Source organism: Zea mays, chromosome 9, assembly GCF_902167145.1.
Source record: "Zea mays cultivar B73 chromosome 9, Zm-B73-REFERENCE-NAM-5.0, whole genome shotgun sequence".
NCBI classification, from domain to species: Eukaryota; Viridiplantae; Streptophyta; class Magnoliopsida; order Poales; family Poaceae; genus Zea; species Zea mays.
In genome coordinates, this window is record NC_050104.1 from 105,761,591 (window position 1) to 105,788,474 (window position 26,884).

The window sequence follows — 26,884 nt, forward strand, 5'->3', positions numbered from 1 at the left end:
TTGTAGTTCAAACCCAACTTAAGAGCATGAAAAGAGAATAAAAGAAAGAATTAAGCAGTGGAGATAAATGTTAACCTGACCAAAACAGCAAAACTCTTAAGTACCTACTAGAACCTTTAAGGGCAATCCAAGCCTTAATCCACTATGGTTGCCTCTAAGCAAAACCTCAAACCTAAATTGATAATCATAAACCACAAGAGCTTCTTATAACCAGAAAACCCTAAGTTATCAAATAACTTAGTTCTTCGTCACTACGCATAATGGTTACTAAATCCTGCATATCATAGCATACATATCAGAACATCTTCAAAGTTAAGGCCTCATCTACCGAGGGACGCGATCCCGTCTCACCCGAGCCCAGCCTCGAGCAAGAACAGTAGTCCCGAACGGATTCACGGCTCGCCCGAGGGTCCCCTCAGGCAGTGGGCGCACCCCCGACTCGCCCGAGGCAAAGCTCGGGCAAACTTTGTCGTATAGCGGCCTCGGCCAAATCGCCTTGCCACCGACCGTATCATGTGCGCATTTAATGCGGGGATCACCTGACACCTTATCCTGACACGCGCGCCTCAGTTGGCAAGGTCAAAATGACCGCAGTCACTTCACCATTTTATTGATCGTTCTGACAGGATAACAACACTATTCATCCCGTTCCGACCACTGTGCCAACCATCGGGGTAAGACTAACAACAGTAAGTTGCTGACTCTCCCGAGTTTAGCCTCGGGCGCAGCAAAGAGTTCCGCCTCGCCCGACCCAGGCCTCGGCCCTAGCCTCGGCCTCGGGAGGAATCATCACCACGCCCGACCCAGGCCTCAGCCTCAGCCTCGGCCTCGGGAGGAGGTCTTCGCCTCGCCCGACCTAGGCCTCGGCATCGGGAGGAAGTCTTCGCCTCGCCCGACTTAGGCCTCGGCTTTGGGAGAAATCACCGCCTCGCCCGACACGGCCTCGGACCGACTACACGAACCAGGAATACAACACTATCCTTCCCCTAGCTAGCCACCTCAGGCTACGAAGGAACAAGACCGGTGTCACATCAAATTACTCTAGTAGCAGGTGATGATGATTCCCGGCATGCACCCATGACGTCGACTGTCCTCAGCTCTCTACGAAGGCAAAGAAACGTCAACAGGACCTGGGGCCGCACCGCCAGCTACGCTTCTACAAGGGCTCAAGCACTTCTCCGCCGGCCACGTTAGCACATAGATACACCCCCATATGTACAGCTGGGTCACCTCCTTGTACCTATAAAAGGAGATGCCCAGGGTTGAAAGAGACCCGGTCTTTGTGACCACCTCAACGGGGAGTAGGTTTGCGAAAACCGAACCTCGGTAAAACAAATCCACGTGTCACACTTCTTATTCGCTTGCGATTTGTTTTGCACCCTCTCTCGCGGACTCGATTATATTTCTAACGCTAACCCGGCTTGTAGTTGTGATTATTTTGAGAATTTCAGTTTCACCCTATTCACCCCCCTCTAGGCGACTTTCAATTGGTATCAGAGCCCGGTGCTTCATTAGAGCCTAACCGCTCGAAGTGATGTCGGGAGATCACGCCAAGAAGGAGATGGAGACCGGCGAAAAGCCCACTACAAGCCACGAGAAAGCTCTATCGGGAGAGTCCCGCAACAAGGAGAAGAAGAAGGAAAAGAAAACTTCTTCCCACAAGTCGCATCGGAGTGGCGACAAGATAAAGAAGATGAGGAAGGTGGTCTATTACGAGACCGACACTTCATCACCTTCCGCCTCCGGCTCCGACGCGCCATCCATTACTTCTAAGCGCCGTGAGCGCAAGAAGTTTAGTAAGATTCCCCTACACTATCCTCGCATTTCTAGACATACTCCATTACTTTCCGTTCCTTTAAGCAAACCGCCAACCTTTGACGGTGAAGATTATGCTAGGTGGAGTGATTTAATGAAATTTCACCTAACCTCACTCCACAAAAGTATATGGAATGTTGTTGAGTTTGGAGCACAGGTACCATCCGTAGGGGATGAGGACTATGATGAGGATGAGGTAGCCCAAATCGAGCACTTCAACTCCCAAGCAACAACAATACTCCTCGCCTCTTTAAGTCGAGAGGAGTACAACAAGGTGCAAGGACTAAAAAGCGCCAAGGAAGTTTGGGACGTGCTCAAGACCGCGCACGAGGGTGATGAACTCACCAAGATCACCAAGCGGGAGACGATCGAGGGGGAGCTCGGTCGCTTTCGTCTTCGCCAAGGAGAAGAGCCACAAGATATGTACAACCGGCTCAAAACCTTGGTGAATCAAGTGCGCAACCTCGGGAGCAAGAAATGGGATGACCACGAGGTGGTTAAGGTTATTTTAAGATCACTCATTTTCCTTAACCCTACTCAAGTACAATTAATTCGTGGTAATCCAAGATATACACTAATGACTCCCGAGGAAGTAATCGGGAATTTTGTGAGCTTTGAATTTATGATCAAGGGCTCACGGAAGATCAACGAGCTCGACGGTCCTTCCACGTCCGAAGCTCAACCGGTCGCATTCAAAGCGACGGAGGAAAAAAAGGAGGAGTCTACACCGAGTAGAACACCCATCGACGCCTCCAAGCTCGACAACGAGGAAATGACGCTTGTCATCAAAAGCTTTCGCCAAATCCTCAAGCAAAGGAGGGGGAAAGATTACAAGCCCCGCTCCAAGAAGGTTTGCTACAAGTGTGGTAAGCCCGGTCACTTTATAGCAAAATGTCCTATTTCTAGTGACAGTGACAGGGGCGACGACAAGAAGGGGAGAAGAAAGGAGAAGAAGTACTACAAGAAGAAGGGCGGCGATGCCCATGTTTGTCGCGAGTGGGACTCCGACGAAAGCTCTAGCGACTCCTCCGACGACGAGGACGCAGCCAACATCGCCGTCACCAAGGGACTCCTCTTCCCCAACGTCGGCCACAAGTGCCTCATGGCAAAGGACGGCAAAAAGAAGAAGGTTAAATCTAAATCCTCCACTAGATATGAATCCTCTAGTGATGATAATGCTAGTGATGAGGAAGATAATTTACGTACTCTTTTTGTCAACCTAAACATGCAACAAAAAGAAAAGTTAAATGAATTAATTAGTGTCATCCATGAGAAGGATGACCTCTTGGACTCCCAAGAGGACTTCCTAATCAAGGAAAACAAAAAGCATGTTAAGGTTAAAAATGATTATGCTCTAGAAGTTGAAAAATGTGAAAAATTATCTAGTGAGCTAAGCACTTGCCATGAGACAATAGACAACCTTAGAAATGAGAATGCTAATTTATTAGCTAAGGTTGATTCAAATGTTTGTAATGCTTCAATTCCCAATCTTAGAAATGATAATGATGATTTACTTGCTAAGATTGAAGAATTAAACATATCTCTTGTTAGCCTTAGGAAGGAAAATGAAAAATTGATTGCTAAGGCTAAAGATTTTGATGTTTGCAATGTTACAATTTCCGATCTTAGAGATAAGAATGATATATTGCGTGCTAAGATTGTTGAACTTAATTCTTGGAAACCCTCTACATCTATCGTAGAACATACTACCATTTGTACTATATGTAGAGATGTTAACATTGATGCTATACATGATCACATGGCTTTAATTAAACAACAAAATGATCATATAGCAAAATTAGATGCTAAAATTGCCGAGCATAACTTAGAAAACGAAAAATTTAAATTTGCTAGAAGTATGCTCTATAATGGGAGACGCCCTGGCATCAAGGATGGCATTGGCTTCCAACAGGGAGGCAATGTCAAACTTAGTGCCCCTCCTAAGAAATTGTCCAACTTTGTTAAGGGCAAGGCTCCCATGCCTCAGGATAACGAGGGTTACATTTTATACCCTGCCGGTTATCCCGAGGACAAAATTAGCAGAATTCATTCTAGGAAGTCTCACTCTGGCCCTAACCATGCTTTCATGTATAAGGGTGAGACATCTAGCTCTAGGCAACCAACCCGTGCTAAGTTGCCTAAGAAGAAAACTCCTAGTGCATCAAATGAACATAGCTTTTCATTCAAAACTTTTGATGCATCATATGTGTTAACTAACAAATCCGGCAAGGTAGTTGCCAAATATGTTGGGGGCAAGCACAAAGGGTCAAAGACTTGTGTTTGGGTACCCAAAGTTCTTGTGTCTAATGCCAAAGGACCCAAAACCATTTGGGTACCTAAAGTCAAGAACTAAACTTGTTTTGCAGGTTTATGCATCCGGGGGATCAAGTTAGATTATCGACAGCGGGTGCACAAACCACATGACAGGGGAGAAGAAGATGTTCTCCTCCTATGAGAAAAACCATGATCCCCAACGAGCTATCACATTCGGGGATGGAAACCAAGGTTTGGTCAAAGGTTTGGGTAAAATAGCTATATCCACTGACCATTCCATTTCCAATGTTTTTCTTGTTGATTCATTAGATTACAATTTGCTTTCCGTTTCGCAATTATGTCAAATGGGCTACAACTGTCTTTTTACTGATGTAGGTGTCACTGTCTTTAGAAGAAGTGATGATTCAATAGCATTTAAGGGAGTGTTAGAGGGTCAGCTATACTTAGTGAATTTTGATAGAGCTGAACTCGACACTTGCTTAATTGCTAAGACTAACATGGGCTGGCTCTGGCATCGCCGTCTAGCACATGTTGGGATGAAGAATCTTCATAAGCTTCTAAAGGGAGATCACATTTTAGGATTAACAAATGTTCATTTTGAGAAAGACAGGATTTGTAGCGCTTGCCAAGCAGAGAAGCAAGTTGGTGCTCATCATCCACACAAGAACATCATGACGACTGACAGGCCACTGGAGCTCCTACACATGGACCTATTCGGCCCGATTGCTTACATAAGCATCGGCGGGAGTAAGTACTGTCTAGTAATTGTGGATGATTATTCTCGCTTCACTTGGGTATTCTTTTTGCAGGAAAAATCTCACACCCAAGAGACCTTAAAGGGATTCTTGAGACGGGCTCAAAATGAGTTCGGCTTAAGGATCAAGAAAATTAGAAGCGACAACGGGACGAAGTTCAAGAACTCTCAAATTGAAGGCTTCCTTGAAGAGGAGGGCATCAAGCATGAGTTCTCTTCTCCCTACACCCCACAACAAAATGGTGTAGTAGAGAGGAAGAATCGAACTCTATTGGACATGGCAAGAACCATGCTTGATGAGTACAAGACTTCGGATCGGTTTTGGGCGGAGGCGGTCAACACCGCCTGCTACGCCATCAACCGGTTATATCTACACTGAATCCTCAAGAAGACATCATACGAACTCCTAACCGGTAAAAAGCCCAATATTTCATATTTTAGAGTCTTTGGTAGCAAATGCTTTATTCTTGTTAAAAGAGGTAGAAAATCTAAATTTGCTCCTAAGACTGTAGAAGGCTTTTTACTAGGATATGATTCAAACACAAGGGCATATAGAGTCTTTAACAAGTCCTCTGGACAAGTTGAAGTTTCTTGTGACGTTGTGTTTGATGAGACTAACGGCTCTCAAGTAGAGCAAGTTGATCTTGATGAGATAGGTGATGAAGAGGCTTCGTGCATCGCGCTAAGGAACATGCCCATTGGGGATGTGTGTCCAAAGGAATCCGAAGAGCCTCCAAATGCACAAGATCAACCATCCTCCTCCACGCAAGCATCCCCACCAACTCAAAATCAGGATGAGGCTCAAGTTGATGAAGGAGAAGATCAAGCAAATGAGCCACCTCAAGATGACGACAATGATCAAGGGGGAGATGCAAATGATCAAGACAAGGAGGATGAAGAACCAAGACCGCCACACCCAAGAGTCCACCAAGCAATCCAACGAGACCACCCCGTCGACACCATCCTTGGCGACATTCATAAGGGGGTAACCACTAGATCTCGTGTTGCACATTTTTTGAGCATTACTCTTTTGTTTCCTCTATTGAGCCACACAGGGTAGAGGAAGCACTTCAAGATTCGGATTGGGTGGTGGCGATGCAAGAGGAGCTCAACAACTTCACTAGGAATGAGGTATGGCATTTAGTTCCACGTCCTAATCAAAATGTTGTAGGAACCAAATGGGTCTTCTGCAACAAGCAAGATGAGCATGGTGTGGTGACAAGGAACAAAGCTCGACTTGTGGCCAAGGGATACTCCCAAGTCGAAGGTTTGGATTTCGGTGAAACCTATGCACCCGTAGCTAGGCTTGAGTCAATTCGTATATTATTGGCCTATGCCACTTACCATGGCTTCAAGCTTTACCAAATGGACGTGAAGAGTGCCTTCCTCAATGGACCAATCAAGGAAGAGGTCTATGTTGAGCAACCTCCCGGCTTTGAAGATAGTGAGTACCCTAACCATGTCTATAAACTCTCTAAGGCGCTTTATGGGCTCAAGCAAGCCCCAAGAGCATGGTATGAATGCCTTAGAGATTTCCTTATCACTAATGGATTCAAAGTCGGAAAGGCCGATCCTACACTCTTTACCAAAACACTTGAAAATGATTTGTTTGTATGCCAAATTTATGTTGATGATATTATATTTGGGTCTACTAACGAATCTACATGTGAAGAGTTTAGTAGGATCATGACACAAAAATTCGAGATGTCTATGATGGGGGAGTTGAAGTACTTCTTAGGATTTCAAGTAAAGCAACTCCAAGAGGGCACCTTCCTAAGCTAAACAAAGTATATTCAAGATATCCTAAGCAAGTTTGGAATGAAGGATGCCAAACCCATCAAGACACCCATGGGAACCAATGGGCATCTCGACCTCGACGAAGGAGGTAAATCAGTCGATCAAAAGGTATACCGGTCGATGATAGGTTCTTTGCTATATTTATGTGCATCTCAACCGGATATTATGCTTTCCGTATGCATGTGTGCAAGATTCCAAGCCGACCCTAAGGAAGCTCACCTTACGGCCGTAAAACGAATCTTGAGATATTTAGTTTATACTCCTAAGTTTGGGCTCTGGTATCCTAGGGGATCCACATTTGATTTGATTGGTTATTCGGATGTCGATTGGGCAGGGTGTAAAATGAATAGAAAGAGCACATCGGGGACTTGCCAGTTCTTGGGAAGATCCTTAGTGTCTTGGGCTTCAAAGAAGCAAAATTCTGTAGCTCTTTCTACCGTCGAGGCCGAGTACATTGCCGCAGGCCATTGTTGCGCACAACTACTTTGGATGAGGCAAACCCTTAGGGACTACGGTTACAAACTAACCAAAGTTCCTCTTCTATGTGATAATGAGAGTGCAATCCGCATGGCGGATAATCCCGTTGAGCATAGCCGCACTAAACACATAGCCATTCGGTATCACTTTTTAAGGGATCACCAACAAAAGGGAGATATCGAGATTTCATATATTAACACTAAAGATCAATTAGCCGATATCTTTACCAAGCCTCTTGATGAACAAACCTTTAACAAACTTAGGCATGAGCTAAATATTCTTGATTCTAGGAACTTCTTTTGTTGATTTGCACACATAGCTCATTCATATACCTTTGATCATGTCTCTTTCACATGCTATGACTAATGTGTTTTCAAGTCTATTTCAAACCAAGTCATAGGTGTATTGAAAGGAAATTGGAGTCTTCGGCGAAGACAAAGGCTTCCACTCCGTAACTCATCCTTCGCCGTCGCTCCGAGCATCTCTCCGGCCTTGGTATAATCTTCACTCATTTATTTATGACCAAAGGGGGAGAAAGTACTTCTAAAGGGCTCTAATGACTCCGTTTTGGCGATTCATGCCAAAGGGGGAGAAAGTATTAGCCCAAAGCAAAAGGACCGCACCACCACCTAATTTTAAAAAGAGTTTTTTCAATTGGTATGATTCTCAATTGATAAATTTCAAATTGGTATCTTATTGTGTTCAAAAGGGGTTGAAAAGTAGTATTCCAAAATTGATATATCAAAACCCTCTTGAACATTAAGAGGAGGATTTCATTTAGGGGGAGTTTTGTTTAGTCAAAGGAAAAGCATTTAAAACAGGGGGAGAAAATTTCAAATCTTGAAGATGCTTTGCAAAATCTTATTCATTTACCTTTGACTATTTGCAAAAGGACTTTGAAAAGAATTTACAAAAGAGTTTGCAAAAACAAAACATGTGGTGCATAAGTGGTCCAAAATGTTAAAAATGAAGAAACAATCCATGCATATCTTATAAGTATTTATATTGGCTCAATTCCAAGCAACCTTTGCACTTACATTATGCAAACTAGTTCAATTATGCACTTCTATACTTGCTTTGGTTTGTGTTGGTATCAATCACCAAAAAGGGGGAGATTGAAAGGGAATTAGGCTTACACCTATTTCCTAAATGATTTTGGTGGTTGAATTGCCCAACACAAATAAATTGGACTAACTAGTTTGCTCTAGTGTATAAGTTATACAGGTGCCAAAGGTTCACACTTAGCCAATAAAAAGACCAAGAATTGGGTTCAACAAAGAGAGCAAGGGATAACCGAAGTGTGCCCTAGTCTGGCGCACCGGACTGTCCGGTGCACCAGGGGACTTCATGCTGAACTCCTCACCTTCGAGAAAATCCAGAGGCGCTCCGCTATAATTCACCGGACTGTCCGGTGTACACCGGACAGTGTCCGGTGCCCCAGGGAAGAGCGGCTCTGGAACTCGCCAGCCTCGGGAATTCGCTCCGCTATAATTCACCGGACTGTCCGGTGTACACCGGACTGTCCGGTGAACCAGTGGAGCAACAGCTACTTCGCGCCAACAGTCACCTGCAGAAGCATTAAATGCGCGCCAGAACGTGCAGAAGTCAGGCACGCGCAAAGTGGCGCACCGGACACTCTACAGTGCATGTCCGGTGTGCCACCGGACATCCAGGCGGGCCCAGCAGTCAGAGCTCCAACGGTCGGAACCCAACGGCCTGGTGACGTGGCTGGCGCACCGGACACTGTCCGGTGTGCACCGGACTGTCCGGTGTGCACCGGACTGTCCGGTGCACCATACGACAGACAGCCCCACCAAACGGCTAGTTTGGTGGTTGAGGCTATAAATACCCCCAACCACCCCACATTCAAGTCATCCAAGTTTTCCTACTTCAACTACTTACAAGAGCTCTAGCATTCAATTCTAGACACACCCAAGTGATCAAATCCTCTCCAAACTCCACACAACGCCTTAGTGACCACCTCAACGGGGAGTAGGTTTGCGAAAACCGAACCTCAGTAAAGCAAATCCACGTGTCACACTCCTTATTCGCTTGCGATTTGTTTTGCACCCTCTCTCGCGGACTCGATTATATTTCTAACGCTAACCCGGCTTGTAGTTGTGATTATTTTGAGAATTTCAGTTTCGCCCTATTCACCCCCCCTCTAGGCGACTTTCAATAACACACTTGGGGTTTCTAAAAAAGGATTTGAGGTCGTTCTCAGCTTCTGAACCCAGTGGACGTACCAACTCATAATCGCGTGCAAGCTCAGCCTTCCCTGCAAGGTTTAGTTATGCCGAATTTGAGACGATAGTCCAAAACCATTTTGTAAGCAGTTCAATCCATATCATAATCCGAAACTTATTTTAATTCTGGGGCCCTTCCCAACTGACCATGTTTTTTGTTTATGCAGAAATGTTCTGAACGAATTGTGGCAAATAAGGAGATGATGCTTGATGTGTTCGACTATGTCGTTGGTGACTTTGTCCCCAATTCTTATCCGGAGCCAACCCTTCGTTTGCCTTCTATTTCTCCTGGAAGTAATGATAAGAAAAGAACTTCCATGTGTTTGGATGAAAAGGATGACAGTGCCATCCAACATCGCTCTAAAAGATCTTGCTGTTCAGAGAGTGTTGATCACCATTTGTCTAGGTTGTTGGACCAAAGAGCAGTTGTTCAAGAAATTTTGACGGGCCCTATAAGTATGAACGATTGTACTGAAAAACTTAAGAAATGTGTTTTTCAAAAAAAAGAACTTTGGAATGCTATCGATATATTGAAGGCTGATTTAGAATTGCGTCAGGTATTCATCAAATTAGAAGATTCTGAGGCAAAAGGGTATATGATCCATGCCATGCGTAACAGCAATGTTTAGCTGTCTGTAATAAATTTATCACTCTTATGAGGTTTGGGATGTGAGGAAGACCATTTCGCCTGTAAGGGAATTTGTTGGCCATTCAGAAAGTTTCATTTCTCTCACTGCTCTTACGGGGCGTTTGGATCCCTTCATTTTAGAGGAATTGGAATTCACTCATTAAAGTAACTTATTTAGTTTGGAATTTAACATTCCACCACTTTCCAGAGTTCAGATATAAGCCTATATCAAATTCATGGGGTGAAGGATGGGAAATGATTTTATGCATTAGTAGAATTTGTTTCTATTCTGTAACTTACATGACACTCTTCGTTTCATTCCTCTATAGTAAAAATGTAGCACATAAATATCTCTGACATCTTGCTAATAATAGTATACAAATATATTTGCATAAAACTGAATTAGCTTAATTGATATATGACTAAATTATTATTATTAGAATGGAATTCAATTCCAATGATCCAAACGGGGCATTAGTGTTTTCCCCATCTAATGCTTATCTATATGTATTCATAAGATATTTAACTCCATATAAAAACACAGCCCAAAGCAAGATTTTTTGGCCCAAAATGGCCTGCTTTCTGTTCCTGTGCGTACGCACCCCGCCCGCGCCGCAGTCCTGACTCGAGTCCCGTTGGTTCCTATCCCCGTAAGGCCAGAACAGAAATAACTTAGAGCTCGGAACAGAAATAACTGAGAGCCAGATAGGAATAACTGAGGTACGTAGAACACAATAACTGAGTTGTCACAACAGAATAACTGAGTATGCACAGCAGAAATAACTAAGATCCTGTAGGAATCACAGAGTAGCGAGAACAAAAATAACTGAGTAGGGAGAACAGAATAACTGATGAATAACTGATTAGTCAGCAGAGAATAACTGAGTCCCGAGAACAAAAACAACGGAGCAGGTAGAACCTGAATTCCTTCTTTTTCGATTTCCCATCCTTCTCCTGCTGCTTCCTCTTCCCCTTGCTTGCGTTGTGCAAACCAAACCCCCAGTTCTATTCATTCATTTGGCCGCCTCATTTTTAAAACAAGATGCACCTCTCTCGCATGTACTACGTATTTACTACGTATTTACTCTGATTTGATTTATCATAATGTATTTTAAGCATAGACTTAATTTTTTCAGATTTTGCCGGCATAGGAGTACATCTTTTCAAAGCTAATTATTAGGTGCTTGTTGGCGATAGACGGACCCATCAGTCTGCTCATCGGCGGCCCCGACCATCGCATCAAATATTTTGACTAGAGCAGAGGAAGTGACCCCCTCCACTTCCAAACCCCACGGCGGTGCAGAGCGCATCGCCGAGCCCCCGCCCACCCGACAGCCTCACCTCGAATTCTTCTCCAGTAGTTCGTTGCCCTCCTCCTTCCCCTTCCCTCCTCGACAGGTACCCGGCGGCTTGGATCTATGCGGACCCGGCATCTGTATTTTACCTCATTGGTAAAGAGTTCGTTCCGGTTCTCCTTTTCCCATTTTCGTTTCTGCGAGCAATCGATTCCATATCTGTGTTCTGACATGGATTCATCCACTTTTTTTGCATTGAGCTCGTCCCCGATCTTCATTGCATTTTCCTTTTTTGCAAGGGATGGAGGTGCAGGTGCTGGATTTGTCTTCCAATTCCGAGGGCGAGGTGTCGGCGCACTCGCCCGATCACAAGCGCCCCTCTCAGAAGCCGGGTGTAGACCCCAATCGCCGGGTTGGCGACAATGGTTCTAGCGCCGTGGACAGCCTCTTCGAGGAAGCGGGTGCGGCGAGGCCACCGCGTCACCCCAACAACACGCTGAACAAAGGGAAGGAGAAGGTCATCGATGTGGAGAGCGTGGGGTCTCCAAAGCACGGCGGGGAATCGCTCGGTGCTGCTGGGCGCGTCCTGGGAGCTGGGAGTGATCCGTGGAGCGCACTGGTGAGCAAGTGCAAGGCTGGGGACAGTGGGAATAATGGAACTACGTGTTGGGATAGTTGGGGTGATCAGCTTACTAACTCGGCCCCCGTGGCATGTCTAGGGTAAGAGAGGACGGGGTTTCATGAGACATATGAACTGTGAGGGACGCATCAGCTTCACAGTGACTCTTCAGCATTCAGTGACCAGTGGAAGGGTATTCTGGGTGCAAGCCCTGCTGATCCTGTCAACTCACTGTGGTGCTCCAGGGATACAAGCATGAAAGATAGTGAGGATGAAACCTTGTCTCAAAGGTCTGTGTCTATTCGTGAAATTTCTAGCTGTGATTATTTTCTTACCGAAGATAGTAGCTCATCATGGCTGTCGAAGGTCAAGGGGTTGAACTTCCCACTTCCTGATGAGCATCAGTTGAGAACCAGGCAGATTGAGAATGATGAGATGTTTGCCTGTAGACTTCAGGAGCAGCTCAATCAGCAACAACCAGGATCTCAGCATTCTGAAGCGGTTGTTACACTGGACTACTCAAGCCTTAATGTTTTGTTTCCTTTTGGTGTCTTTTCCATCTTAATTGGTTTTGCAGTTTGTGTGTATGTTGGGATGTAACAAACAGCTTTTTCATTGCTGACATCTTGTAGGTTGATAAAACAATAGCCTGGACATTACATGAGCAAGATGTTGAGCATGCCAGATTTGCTGCAAGAGAAGTCCAGTCTAGTTCTGTAAGTTGTCACGTGGCAAGGATAGTTTATCGTTTGTGAATTCAATGTAGGTATGTTTATGCACATCCAGATCTTTTATTTATGAACGGTTATGTTGATACCTATATGTTTTTTTTGAAAGTTATGGAACGTATTATCAAGCTGCCCAAGAGCTATGTGTTGAAACGGAAGAGGATGGCATAACATCATATATTCATATCTGCCTGTAACCATCTGAATTTCGACACTTGGTGGATTCACTAATTAGAAAATAAGTCTCAAAACTAAGACAAAGCTACATGCATCAACTGAAACATTATATAACTTAAAAATATCTCTTCCTTGCTCACCATTATTGGTTTACTATAGATTTGTGCACATATATTTCCCTGTATTGACGTTTACGGTGTTCGATTAGTACCAGTTGGCTAAACCCTCTTGTGTTCATTCCAGCTAGGCTTTATTTTAGGTTCGGTACGGTTTTATTTTGGTGTTACAAACTATGTAATTTCATCGCACACGAGAAATGAAATTTGGTTCATCTGTGGTGGAAAATATTTCTCTGTATTGGCTATGACATTTTATATCTAAAGAAATCCATTCTCATTTATATGAATCTGCATCCTAAGTTCCTGATCCATGTCCATATTCTCTCCTATTTGCCATTGTTTTCCATACTATATTCTGAATTTTCATAGCATTATTTCTTTTTTTCTAAATGTACTATTGTTCTCAGAGCCAGAGGGACAGATAAATGGCACACTTATATTCTTATGGACGTCACTCACCTGTTCAAAATTTTGCTTCTTGGGCATCAAATCATACTCCAATTTCAATGCCAAGCAGAGGCGGCTTGCAAAGAAACATCAACTGCCCTCAAGTGGAGCAACGCAATGTGAGACATTTTCAAATTTATTTGATGGACCTCCACCTCTGTCCTGTGCACTGACGCTTGCTCATTGTCAGATGCTTATCTCTCAGTTAACCAGAGGATGCTTCAGAGAAGACATGGATCTACAAACGGTTAGAACTTACTCTATTCTTAGAGGACCATGCTTTGGGGGGTGTGCGTAGAGCCTTCTTTTCTAGTACGATACGACAATGTATGTAGATGCAGCTTGCATATACTGTTAGACTACCCGTCTAGGGTTTGGGGTGTTCCCCATGTAATTACCGTCTCACCCTCAATGTAATGGGCTCACATTCCAACATGGTATCAGACTAGGTTTAGGGTTTTTCCGCTACAGCAGCTGCAGCCACCGGGGGCTCCCTCCACCCCTGCAGCCGCCACACCCTTCTCCCTCCCAGCCGCCAGCCCCCAGCCGCCGGCCTCCTAACGCCGGCACTCCCTCCCTCCCTGACTGCTGCGCCGCCAGCCGGCCCGGCGCCCCGACGCCGCCCCAGCCGCGACCGCGCCAGGATGCAGTCGCGCCGCCAGCCGCTCGGGCCACCGCTCCGCCCGCGACCCGCTCAGGCCACCGCGCCCTGAAAGGGAAATGTGACCTTGGGCCATTTCTAAGTATTTTGGTGATTTAGTGCCCAACACAAGTGCCTAAGTGTAAAAAGGTGGACAAAGTACAAATCAAGGATAAATGTATGTTTCTCAGACTTAGTACATTGTTTTATGGACTAATGTATTGTATCTAAGTGCTGGAAACAGGAAAAATCAAATTGAAAATATCTTGGCTCGAGCAGCCAAGACTCTGCTGAGTCTGGGAGCACCGGACTGTCCGGTGGTGCACTGGACAGTGTCCGGTGGTGCACCGGACAGTGTCCGGTGCGCCAGGCTGGCTCGAGCGAACTGGCCGCTCTCGGGAATTCACCGGCGACGTACGGCTATAATTCACCGAACTGTCCGGTGTGCACCGGACTGTCCGGTGAGCCAACGGTCGGCCGGGCCAACGGTCGGCAGCGCGATCTGCGTGGGACACGTGGCTGAGCCAACGGCTAGAAGGGAGCACCGGACTGTCCGGTGTGCACCGGACATGTCCGGTGCGCCAACGGCTCTCTGGCTGCCAACGGTCGGCTGCGCCAGTTAAGGAAAGAAATTGGGCACCGGACAGTGTCCGGTGTGCACCGGACTGTCCGGTGCGCCACGCGACAGAAGGCAAGAATTGCCTTCCCAGATTGCTCTCAACGGCTCCTAGCTGCCTTGGGGCTATAAAAGGGACCCCTAGGCGCATGGAGGAGAAGACCAAGCATTCCTAGAGCACTCTTGATCACTCACACTCAAATCTTGCGCACTTGTTCGACATTCTAGTGATTTGAGCTCCGTTCTAGTGTGCTAGTCTCTTGAGCTCAAGTCTGGGTCTTGTGTGTGCGTATTTGCAGTGATCTTTGTGTCTTGTGTGAGTTGCTAATCCCTCCCTTGCTCCGTGCTTCTTTGTGAACATCTTGGTAAGGGCGAGAGACTCCATGTTGTGGAGATTCCTCGCAAACGGGATTAAGAAAAGCAAAGCAAAACACCGTGGTATTCAAGTGGGTCTTTGGACCACTTGAGAGGGGTTGATTGCAACCCTCGTCCGTTGGGACGCCACAACGTGGAGTAGGCAAGCGTTGGTCTTGGCCGAACCACGGGATAAACCACTGTGCCATCTCTGTGCTTGATATCTTCGTGGTTGTGTTTTGTTGAGACTCCTCTCTAGCCACTTGGTGATTATTGTGCTAACACTTAACCAAGTTTTGTGGCTTAAGTTTTAAGTTTTACAGGATCACCTATTCACCCCCCCCCTCTAGGTGCTCTCAATTGGTATCAGAGCCATTCTCTTCAAGAAAGGGACTAACCGCCCGAAGAGATGGATCCTAAGGGAAAGGGGATGGTGGTCAACAACAACGAGAAGGAATCTATCTTCAACGAACCGAAGGATGACAAGTCTACCGACTCGGGCTCAAGCCACAAGCGAAAAAACGGGAAGAAGAAGAAGACAAGGCGCATCAAGGAGATCGTCTACTACGACAGCGACGAATCTTCCTCTTCCCAAAAGGACGACTATTGGGGGCCTTCAGCTTACGAAGGTCCTCAAAAACAGGATTTAACAGTATTTTTGGAGCATAATATGTGAACAGGTATCTTCGGACTCGAGTCGATATCACAGTAGGAGAAGCCCAAGATAATACGAAGGTTGATGCAGCGCCGAAGATGTGAGCGGGAAAGCTTCGGCGTGGTAGCAGAAAATGAAACCGACTTAAAGATGAAAAGGCTATTCAGACCTTGGTGGATTACTATAGAATCATTACCAAATGTAAAGGGCATGAATGTAATTTTGTATGGGCTGTGTCCCGTGTCTATAAATAGGTGAACAGTACCCCCGTACTGTTCACGCTGATTTGGCATCTGCTTTTGCGTCACACCTGTACTTTCATCTCTTTCCAAGCTAAAGGTACATTTGTAATTCGATGTCATTTCTGTTTCTTCATAATAATAATGTAAAAAATAAGTTGATAATAATATACACTTGTCTATGTTATCCTTCATATTCCTTATGATTCATTCTTCGTCATTGTATGCTGTGTTTATGAAGGTATGCCCTTCATAACCTTCGTCCGAAAGTCATTATATCCTAAGGGAGATAATGCTCCGAAGAACGAAAGACTTTACCGATTAACATTTTCTGTGTTGCCTTGTTCTTAACTCATAGCATTTAAGAACAAGTCCCCAACATTGGCGCCCACCTCCGGTGAACTCACTTCCACTCTTTGAGTTTTTGAACACCTTCGGCGATCATAAACCTTCGCTATGGCGCCGAAGAAAGCTTCAGCAACTGGGGCTGCAGCTCTGCAACCGCTGGACCACAATCAGGAGACAGTCTCCCTTCGGGAGGCCCGAAGCCAGAAAAGGAAGGCTGTTAGCCCGACACCGCCAGAGGATGAGATAGATCAAGAAATCAGAGACATGGAGATGCTTCATCAACAGGTGCAGAGGAAGAAGGAAAAAATGGCCAGGCTAGCTGAATTACAAAGGCAGATAGACGAAGCCTCTGAAGAAGTTCATCTTACTCAGGATGAGCAACACCGAAGGCCTCAGCACCAAGACCTTCATCAGGAGGGTTTCCTCAACGAAGATGACTGGTATGACAATTTCCATCATGGGAATTTTGTTTTTGATGATGCTTCTCCTCTGTCCGCTGAGCTGCAGACTACACCTTGGCCTCCGTCCTACAAGCCGCCTCAACTTCCCATATTCGATGGCCACTCAGACCCGAAGCAGTTTTTGATGAGCTACAAAGCAACAGTATCTTCGTATGGTGGCAATGCTGCAGTCATGGCCAAATCTTTTGTTATGGCTGTCAGGAGTGTTGCTCAAACCTGGTATTCTTCCCTTCGACCAGGAACGATCACTTCATGGCAAAAGCTGAAGGATTTGTTGTTAACCAGCTTTCAAGGGTTTCAGACGAAGCCGGTCACTGCTCAAGCTCTATTCCAGTGCACCCAGGATCACGAAGAATACCTTCAGGCGTACGTCCGGAGGTTCTTGCATTTGAGGGCACAGGCTCCAACAGTGCCCAACGAAATTGTCATTGAGGCCATGATCAAGGGGCTTCGGCCAGGACCTTCAGCTCAGTACTTTGCTAGGAAGCCTCCTCAAACTTTGGAGAAGCTGCTCCAAAAGATGGACGAGTATATTCGAGCCGATAATGATTTTCGTCAAAGAAGGGAGGAGGCTTTCAGGTTTTCTGAAATGACCAGGGGCTTCGGAGGGAGGTTCTATCCGAGGCACGTTAGATCAATTCACAACTCTACTCAAAATGATGATAGGGGGAGCCAGCAGCAAAGGCCACAGTGCTCCTCACAGGCTTAGGGGCAACAGCAAGGCTCCTTCCGACCACCAGCTCTGAGAGGCAGAGGCGCCAGGGGCTTCGGCGGAAGATTTGGCGATCAACCAAGAAGAATTTTTTGCTTGTTCTGTGGTGAGAACAAAGGCCATACCACCAGGATGTGCCATGTTACCATCCAGAAGCAAAAGGAAATAGCCGAAGCTGCAGCACAACAGGCTCAGCCGAAGCAGGTCATGCACACTGCTTCGTATCATTCGCCTTACATCCCAGAATATGTAGGCAACCACCCTGCAGTTTCTGTTGCTTCGGCGAGTCAACCTCAAGCTTCCTGGCAACAGCCTCCGCCTCCACCACCGCTGCAACAAGGCCAGCAGCCAGAAGGGAGCCAATATGCTCCACACCAAAGGGACTTCAGAGAACAGTCCGAAGCTCGCACAGTCAACAGCACTGTGCCAGAGTCAAAGCACATCTATTGACAAATATCCTACCTTGATAGCAGTCTTTTTCATTCAGTTTTATTTTCTGTGTAATAAAGGACATTGTTTAGATTTCATGTAATAGTTTCGTTGTTTGCCACAAGGAAAATATACTTTCTCCACAGGCTTAAGTTGTTGAAGCTTAAAGATTTCCGATAACAAAGAGGACCTTCGAATTATCAAAAATTCTTCGAAGCAACAAAAAGTCGTTCTAAGGAACGCAGAGTAAGTTTGCCGAAGTCACAAAAAGCCATTCCAAAGGGAGCGCAGTGTAAGTTTTCTGCTCCAAAGTCGTTCCAAAAGGAATGCAGAGCTTACAGCGAAAAGTCAACGCTGATACCGCCTAAGTAAAAGGCGAAGCGCGAAAAGTCAACGCGAATACCGCTGAAAGTAAAAGGCGAAGAAGCTCCTAAGGGAGGCTTACAGCGAAAAATAAACGCTGATTCCGCTGAAGTAAAAGGCGAAGAAGCTCCTAAGGGAGGCTTATAGCAAAAAGATTATGTGTTTTATCGCAGGAATGTGTGTGTATCTTCGGAATAAACACCATCTTACATAACATAACATCATCGCATCATTTCGCATAGCATAAGGGCACAAGAAGGGGACACAATATCGATCTTCAGAAGAATGTTTTGAAAAAGGGGGAAATCATGCTAAGTCGCAAGGAGATACACTATTGATCTTCGAAAATGTAGCTTCGGAAAATATCTTCACGAAGCTTGGATATTATTCATCAGAACACTACGGATATTGTTGTGACAAATGAAAATTCTTCTTCACGAAGCATGAAAAGAAGGGAAGGTGTTTTTTCGTCAAAGACTCAAAAACGGTACGTATGTAAAATTTCATGCATCGTAAAGAATTGAACAATAAAAGCAGGTATATTACATTCAGGGCCACAAGATGTCGCACATGTTACATTTCAGAAGTTTTTACAATAGTACTTAATCTTCTCTCAGAACAACTTCTGCAGCCTCATTCAGGAGCCGATTAACAACTTCGTCCATGATAGCTTCAGCCATCTTTTTAATTTCGTCGTCTCCTTTCGGGTGAGAGCCCGGAGACGCTTTAGCAGGATCTGAAGGAGGACAGGATACGGCTACATTGCTATTACAAATTGCGAACGAAGTTTAAAACCAAAAATTACAACACAATAAAAACCATTAGTTAATACCTAGTTGCCCTTCGGGCTCTGCGCTCTTCTCAGCAGCCTCAGCCACTTCTCTAGCATCGTGAAAACCTTTCTCGCTTTTCTGGATAATTTCTCGAGCCATTTCTCGACCGCCATTATCCCAGATATCGGTGAAAAATTTTCCACCAACCATGCTAGCCTCGGTTGAAGGATTTCTCGCATCTTCGAAGGACAAGGTGGCTTCGGATTGCGCTAAAATCTTTACATGCTCGCAGCCCTTTTTCTCCAAAATGGTGGCAATCCCCCTGGCACCCGAGAAAGCACATATGTCTCCGCGGCTATTTAAAATTTCCTCGAAGGCCTCAGCTTCATGATTAATCCATTCGATGGCACCTTCGGGGTTGCCTCTTGTAAAATTTTCTTCGCTCGAGAATGCGCCGACGCTGGCGAAGCTAGCTTTCAACTTCTTAACACACTCCATAGATTTGTTATAGCATCTTTTCCTGGACGAGCGAAGCTCTTCAACAGTTCCCTCTAAATGATTTGCCCATTGGTCGCTAAGTTCTCGCCTCGTTTCTTCAAGTATGCGTTCCTCTTTGGCTCTGGCCAGTTGTTTTCGAAGATCTTCAATTTCACGCTTCTGAGCCTCAGCTTGACCTTTAAAAACAGCTTCGTTTTCTTTTATTTTATTTATCAATGAATGTAGTATTTTATCTTTTTCGAGACCTTCGTTCCTCAGTTCAATTACTTCGGAACGAAGGTTGCTCAGGGCTATAGCGCACCCTTCATCTTCGGCATCTTTTTGGGCCCTGAGGGCATTGCTAAGTATAAGGCCCTGCAAAGAAAAATGTGTTTACGTCAATAGATTTAAGCAAACGAAAAATTTTGGTCTCAACAAAAAAATATACAAAGATCTCATTTTTTGCACCTTTAAGCTATTGTATGCCAGGCTGTCGGCCAGTTCGTTTTTCGACAACACCGAGAGCCCGTCTTCTAGTGTTGGGAATCCGAAGCTCTTGCTTATCTCCCGACAGACAGAAATCTCCTTGCTGTCAGGGAGACAATACAAAAAGTCTTCTTCTCCACTGCCGTTGAATATTAACGCCCCCTTTGGATACTTCAGTTTTTGGGCGTAGAGCTGGGCCTCTTGCTTCTCTTTTTCTGATAATTTTTTCCCCGAAGCATGACGAACAATATAATCAAGGACTTTGGGGGATGCTTCGGGGGCAACAACACTGATTTCTTCAACAAGAATTGGCTCCGTTATTTTTTCTTCCTCGGTTTCCAAGGATTTTACCTTTGTAGGCTCTGAGGGCCCAGCTTCAGCTTCAGTTCCTGGCTTGGGAGCCTTAGTATCAGAAATTTCAGTTTTTGCTTCGGAAATTGCAACAGTCTTCTTCGGAGTTGTGCTTGAGGACTTAATTGTTTCCAAAACATCTAACACATTGACCATCCTCTTTCTTTTCGGAGTCACCGCTGGCCCCTTTTGGTTTTTTATTGTCTCAACATTTGCTGAAGGACTTAAAGCTTCTAATATTTTTGATCCCTCGGTTGATCCCTTTACGTCTTCCATTTTTTCTGTCGATGGCACTTCGGCCATCTCTTTGGTTGCTGGTAACAAAATCTCTGGTTCTTCCAATTCTATTCTTGTTGGCGCTTCGGCCATTTCTGCGACTTCTGGCAGCAGGGTTGGCTTGGTTGGCTTTTCAGCTTCGGTGGCCGAAGAGGTCTCTCCAGTGAACTCAGGCACCGAGGCTGGTTCAATATAGCGTGGCCGATGTGTGAGGACTTTTATCCTTTTTCTTTTCGGTGATGGCTCACTAGGAGCAGTTGCAGCTTCTTCTTTCGCAGAGGTTGTGCTTTTTCTTTTCTGCCCTCGAATGGGATAGCGATAGTCAGGGTAGACGAACCCGATTGCGTCAAACACCCGGTTCAGTCTTTTCTTTTTTCGGCCTCCGAAGGCTGCTGACAGTGCAGTATCTTCAGCCTTCGAGTAAGCCCCAAGCAGTTCATCACTTAAATTTTCAATGCTTTTTAGCCAGTCATCATCTGGCTCAACAAATTTATCTCCGAACTTGAAAGTATACTTCAGCCTGATAAGCCCACCTTCGTCGGCCTCCTTTATGGTTTCTTGCGGCATTTCCCATTTCTCCGCGAGCGGCCATACTCTGAAGGCAATATGCTCTTGTACCAAATCTCTCGTTCCAATAAAAGAACAAATAACACCGAATGCTCTCTGGCATTCTTCGGCAGCTTCATTCATTTCAACCTTCGGCCTCCGCAGGCCAAAGCTTTGCCAAATAGGGCGCATAATTATACCTTTGATATCTTCCCGTACTGTCAGGTCATTCTTCACATAAAACCATTCTGTCATCCAGTCGCCGGGCCATCTCTTCCGAAAGGTTGGCACGGGACAGCTTGACCCAGACCGAGAAACGAAACTGTAGCAGCCAAAATTATTGTGATACTGTTCCTTACCCCAAGGTTTTGTCTCGTATGATAATTCGTGTATATTGCAGAAACTTTTCGCATCAGGCTCCAGACTTTGGCTTCTCACGGCCCACACGAAGATATTCAGCCTTATGATTGCTTCGGGGGTGAGTTGGTGAAGGTACACTTCGAATATTTTCAGCACCTCTACGACAAAGTTGCTCAGGGGAAATCTAAGTCCAGCTTTCAAAAAGCTTCGGTACACTACGACTTCATTTTCTTCAGGGTTCGGACAAGTCTTTTCTCCTTCGTCGGCCCTAACAACGGACAAGTCCCGGAAATACCTTCCTCTCATGTTGACAAGATGATTTTCTTTGATACTTGATTTACCGAAAACTGCATGGCTCGGTCGCCAAGGGCGATCTTCGGAGTCTTCACCACCACTATCCACATCATAACTGTCGCTGTCACCAGTATCTTCAGACAAACCTTCTAAAATCTCTTTGGTGATTTTTTCTGTATTAGTCTTCGACATTGCTATAAGAAACCCCAGATTCTTCTCTTCATCGAGACTCAGCTTCATCTCGGCAGCAGCCTTCTTATCTTCAGACATCTTCGAAAACACTAAAAAACTGTTTTCGATGCCGAAGCTTCAAAACTTAAAAGCTAAGCAAATCTTGGTGCGCAAGAGCTAAAAATTGAGTGAGCGGGAGCAGATGGCAAGAGAGCGTGCCAAATGAGCTTGCGGTATGATCTTATTTATACGCCAGTGCGTCGAAAATTGAAAGACCCCGCCTGTCAGTGAATGTTGCTATTCTAGCAAAGGGAAGGTGTTTTTTCGGACCTTCGGCTTAAAGCCTTCGTCCATGTCGCAATCTAAATTTATTATTTTAAACAAATTAATATTGCGAGGGGCTACTGTTGGGGGCCTTCGGCTTACGAAGGTCCTCAAAAACAGGATTTAACAGTATTTTTGGAGCATAATATGTGAACAGGTATCTTCGGACTCGAGTCGATATCACAGTAGGAGAAGCCCAAGATAATACGAAGGTTGATGCAGCGCCGAAGATGTGAGCGGGAAAGCTTCGGCGTGGTAGCAGAAAATGAAACCGACTTAAAGATGAAAAGGCTATTCAGACCTTGGTGGATTACTATAGAATCATTACCAAATGTAAAGGGTATGAATGTAATTTTGTATGGGCTGTGTCCCGTGTCTATAAATAGGTGAACAGTACTCCCGTACTGTTCACGCTGATTTGGCATCTGCTTTTGCGTCACACCTGTACTTTCATCTCTTTCCAAGCTAAAGGTACATTCGTAATTCGATGTCATTTCTGTTTCTTCATAATAATAATGTAAAAAATAAGTTGATAATAATATACACTTGTCTATGTTATCCTTCATATTCCTTATGATTCATTCTTCATCATTGTATGTTGTGTTTATGAAGGTATGCCCTTCATAACCTTCGTCCGAAAGTCATTATATCCTAAGGGAGATAATGCTCCGAAGGACGAAGGACTTTACCGATTAACATTTTCTGTGTTGCCTTGTTCTTAACTCATAGCATTTAAGAACAAGTCCCCAACAACGACGACGACTACGAGAAAAAGAAAACGGTCAATTCGAACTTTTCTTTTGATTACTCTCGTATTCCTCAAAGTACAAATGCTCATTTACTATCTATTCCACTTGGTAAACCTCCTCATTTTGATGGAGAGGACTATGGATTTTGGAGTCACAAAATGCGTAGTCACTTGTTCTCTCTCCATCCTAGTATATGGGAGATTGTAGAGAGTGGAATGCACTTTGATAGTTTGGATAGTCCCATGTTCATTAATGAGCAAATTCATAAGAATGCACAAGCTACTACTGTTCTTCTAGCTTCATTGTGCAAGGATGAATATCACAAAGTGAGTGGCTTGGATAACGCCAAGCAGATCTGGGACACCCTCAAGATTTCACATGAGGGGAACGACGTCACCTTGCTCACCAAGATGGAGTTGGTGGAGGGCGAGCTTGGACGATTCGCAATGATAAGAGGCGAGGAGCCGACACAAACATACAACCGGCTCAAGACCCTTATCAACAAAATAAGGAGCTACGGAAGCACGCGATGGACGGACCACGACGTCGTCCGATTGATGCTAAGGTCCTTTACCGTTCTTGATCCTCATTTGGTGAATAACATTCGTGAGAATCCCAGGTACACCAAAATGTCACCCGAAGAAGTCCTTGGAAAATTCGTAAGCGGGCGAATGATGATCAAGGAAGCGAGGTACGTGGACGACGCTCTAAACGGTCCAATCAATGAGCCTCAACCCGTTGCTCTCAAGGCGACAAGGAGCAAGGAGGCGCTACCAGCAAGGTAGCACAAATTGAGGCCGCCAGACTTAATGATGAAGAGATGGCCCTCATCATCAAGAGATTCAAGACGGCGCTTAAGGATCGCAAGGGACAGCCAAGCAAGACCAAAGCCAAGGGGAAACGCTCATGCTTCAAATGCGGTAAGATTGGTCATTTTATTGCTAACTGTCCCTATAATGAAAGTGACCAGGAACACGGGAGCAAGAGGGAAAAGAAGAAAAATTACAAGAAGGCCAAGGGCGAGGCACATCTAGGAAAGGAGTGGGACTCGGATTGCTCCTCCTCCGACTCCGACAATGAAGGACTTGACGCCACCGCCTTCAACAAGTCATCCCTCTTCCCCAACGAGCGTCACACATGCCTTATGGCAAGGGAGAAGAAGGTATGTAGTCGAAACTCTACTTATGCTTCTTCAAGTGAGGACGAATCTAGTGATGAGGATGAAATAGATTATTCATGTTTATTTAAGGGCCTAGATAGAACCAAGGTAGATAAAATTAATGAATTAATTGATGCCTTGAATGATAAGAATAGGCTTTTAGAAAAACAAGAAGATTTGTTGTATGAAGAACATGACAAATTTGTAGAAGCACAAAAATCTCATGCTTTAGAAGTTAAAAGAAATGAAATGCTTTCTTGTGAATTATCCTATTGCCATGAGATGATTTCTAGCTTAAGGAGCATTAATGATGATTTGAATGCTAAGATAGAAATAGCTAGTAAATCAACAACTTGTGTAGAAAATGTTGTTATTTGCAATAGATGTAAAGATTTTGATATTGATGCTTGTAGTGAACACATAGCTTCTATTGCAAAGTTAAATGATGAAATGGCTAGTCTTAATGCCCAACTTAAGGCTAGCAAAAGTGATTTTGATAAACTAAAATTTGCTAGGGATGCCTACATGATTGGTAGACACCCCTCAATTAAGGATGGGCTTGGCTTCAAGAGGGAAGCCAAGAACTTAACAAGCCATAAGGCTCCCATCTCCGCCAAGGAGAAAGGGAAGGCCCTGTTGGGGACTTGTTCTCAAGCGCTATGGGTTAAGAACAAGGCAACATAGAAAATGTTAATCGTTAAAGTCCTTCGTCCTCCGAAGCATTATTTCCCTTAGGATGTAATGGCTTGCGGACGAAGGTTATGAAGGACATACCTTCATACATTCATTAAATAATAGCGAGGAATGAAATATAAAGAATATTAAAGACAACATAAACAATCATATATCATTATTGGACAAGAGCAAAAAACATTGTTGAATTACAAGTGTACCTTCAATCGGAAGGAGATGACAATACAAGCGTGACGCAAAAAGCGAATGCCAAGTCAGCGTGAACAGTACGGGGGTACTGTTCACCTATTTATAGGCACGGGGCACAGTCCATACAAAATTACATTCATGCCCTTTACATTTGATAATGATTCTATAGTAATCTATCGAGGTCTGAATAGCCTTTTCATCTTTAGGTCGGTTTCATTTTCTGCAACCACGCCGAAGCTTTCCTGCTGACATCTTCGGCGTTGTGTCAAGACCTTCGTATTATCCTGGTCTTCTCCTGGCGTGATAACGACTTGAGTTCGAAGGTACCTGCTCACACATTATACTTCCAGAAATACTGTTAAATCCTGTTTTTGAGGACCTTCGGATGCCGAAGGTCCCCAACAGTAGCCCCTCACAATATTGATTTGTTTAAAATAACGAATTTAAATTGCGACGTGAACGAAGGCCTTACGCCGAAGGTCCGAAAAAACACCTTCCCTTTGCTAGAATAGCAACATTCACTGACAAGCGGGGTTTTTCAACTTTCAACGCACTTGGCGTATAAATACGGCCATACCGCAAACGCATTCGACACGCTCTCTGGCCAACTGCTCCCGCTCACTCAATTTTTAGCTCTTGTGTACTACAATTTGCTAAGCTTTTAGTTTTGAAGCTTCGGCTTTGAAAAATAGTTTTTTTTAGTGTCTCCGAAGATGTCCGAGGATAAGAAGACTGCTGCTGAGACGAAGCTGAGCCTCGACGAAGAGAAAAATTTGGGGTTTCTTATAGCGATGTCGAAGACCAACACGGAAAAGATTACCAAGGAGATTCTGGAAGGTTTGTCCGAAGATACCGGTGACAGTGACAGCTATGATGTGGACAGTGGTGGCGAGGACTCCGAAGATCGTCCATGGCGACCAAGCCATTCAGTTTATGGTAAATCAACTATCAAAGAGAATCATCTTGTTAATATGAGAGGGAGGTATTTCCGGGATTTGTCCATTGTGAGGGCCGACGAAGGGGAAAAAACTTGCCCACACCCTGAAGAGAATGAGGTCGTAGTGTACCGAAGCTTTTTGAAAGCTGGACTGCGATTTCCTTTGAGCAGCTTCGTTGTGGAGGTACTGAAAATATTCGAAGTCTATCTCCATCAACTTACCCCCGAGGCAATTATAAGGCTAAATATCTTCGTGTGGGCCACGAGAAGCCAAGGTCTGAAACCTAACGCAAAAAGCTTCTGCCATATACATGAATTATCATATGAAACAAAACCTTGGGGTAAGGAACAGTATCACAACAATTTTGGCTGCTATAGTTTCGTTTCTCGGTCCGGGTCAAGCTGCCCCGTGCCAACCTTTCGGAAGAGATGGCCCGGAGACTGGATGACAGAATGGTTCTATGTGAAGAATGATCTGACAATACGAGAAGATATCAAGGGTATAATTATGCGCCCTATTTGGCAAAGCTTCGGCCTTCGGAGGCCGAAGGTTGAAATGAATGAAGCTGCCGAAGAATGCCAGAGGGCCTTCGGCGCAGTGTGCTCTTTCATTGGAACAAGAGACTTAGTTCAAGAGCATATTGCCTTCAGGGTATGGCCACTTGCGGAGAAATGGGAAATGCCACAAGAAACCGTAAAAGAAGCCGACGAAGGTGGACTTATCAGGTTGAAGTACACTTTTAAATTTGGAGATAAATTCGTTGAACCAGATGATGACTGGTTGAAAAGTATTGAAAATTTAAGCGATGAACTGCTTGGGGCTTATTCGAAGGCCGAAGACACTGCAATGTCAGCAGCCTTCGGAGGCCGAAAAAAGAAAAGGCTGAATCGGGTATTTGATGCCAT

The 26,884-nt window shown here is 44.9% G+C and overlaps 1 pseudogene; it reads left to right on the forward strand.

The window, feature by feature from the left end:
* Positions 1 to 10,918: 10,918 nt before the first annotated feature.
* The window catches only part of LOC103638797 (probable E3 ubiquitin-protein ligase RHG1A), a 30,082-nt pseudogene continuing 14,116 nt past the window's right edge, over positions 10,919 to 26,884 (forward strand).